Source organism: Orycteropus afer, unplaced genomic scaffold, assembly GCF_000298275.1.
Source record: "Orycteropus afer afer isolate SDZICR_OR568_19922 unplaced genomic scaffold, OryAfe1.0 scaffold00709, whole genome shotgun sequence".
NCBI lineage: Eukaryota > Metazoa > Chordata > Mammalia > Tubulidentata > Orycteropodidae > Orycteropus > Orycteropus afer.
In genome coordinates, this window is record NW_006922296.1 from 417,492 (window position 1) to 418,835 (window position 1,344).

The 1,344-nt window shown below is 34.9% G+C and overlaps 1 protein-coding gene across 1 annotated transcript in view; it reads right to left on the reverse strand.

Annotated features, from left to right (window-relative positions):
- The window catches only part of LOC103211203 (transcription factor EB-like), an 11,427-nt gene that overhangs the window by 9,602 nt on the left and 481 nt on the right, over positions 1-1,344 (reverse strand). The window lies entirely within an intron of this gene.

Sequence of the window (1,344 nt, forward strand, 5' to 3'; positions counted from 1 at the left end):
TGAGATCTGGCAGTGTGAGACCTCCTACTTTGTTCTTCTTCTTCAATAGTGCTTTGCTTATCCGAGGTCTCTTTCCTTTCCATATAAAGTTAGTGCAAATCACAAAATTTTTTTAAAAAAGAGACTGACTCAAGATACATCCTATATTAACCTTGCCTCATTAACATAACAAAGGCAACTCATTCCCAAATAGGATTACAACCATAGGCATAGAATTTAGAACAAATATTTTGAGGGGACATAATTCCATTAAAAGCTGTTAACCAAAACGGTGGCAGTTCAAATCCATTCAGCACTTCCTGAGGAGAAAGACCTGGCAATTTGTTTCCATAAAGATTACATCCAAGAAAATCCTATGGGGACATTGGATTCAAATGAACGGCACACAACTACAAGGTACTAATCATTGTTAAAACAGATAAATCAGAATGAGGCATGTTTAAGAGTTTGAACATCAAGAAGTAATCTTTATTAGGAAGGGGAAGCACGATGGCAGAGTTCAGATTGGAACAGCATTTAATAATTATATGAAGCACAGCCAGTAATATAGGTTACTGGTATATGTGCCTGGTGAAGTTGGATGTTGTATTTTTTTGTTACTGAGTTATGTTAGCTAACTATGACATAAAGATGGTATTTTACCATGGTATAGTGAGAAAAATATAAGGAAAAGAGGCCATTGATTTGGAAGAAAATAAAGTAATACTGTGGGGAGGGATCCATTATCAATCTAATTCAGACAATGATTATTTAATACATTTTCTGCTGTTTCCATCAGGAAATTTCTTGTTTGATGTTATGGAAATTTAGAAAGTAAAAAAATCTTTGTTTAAAAAAAATTTATTTCTAATACTTAGGTTTTTAACATATAAATATACTGAAAAAACCTACCCAAACCAAACGCTGCATGCATCAATTCTGAAACACATAACATTTATAAAAGTATACTTCTATACTAGTTGCAATATTTTAATGCTTTTCAGCTCTAAGTAACAGAAAATTTTAACCTGATTTACTCTAAAATTTTTCAAGATATTTATGATCTAACATTGCAAAAACTCCCTAGTACAGCTGAAGGGTTGGGAAACTCAATTTAGTGTCATCATCATTCATATAAGATCTTAGCACTTTTCTGTTCTATCCTTAGGGGTAATAAGATGCAATGAGGCAACATGTCCAGAACGGCAGTAACCTATGTCTATCTTGCCAACAGTAAGTTGCACGTACTTCAGAATTGTTGTTGTTGTTGTTAAGTGCCGTCGAGTCGGCCCCGACTCATAGCGACCCCTCCTTGGGTTTCCGAGGCAGTATCACTACGGAAGTAGGATTGCCCAACCTTCCTTC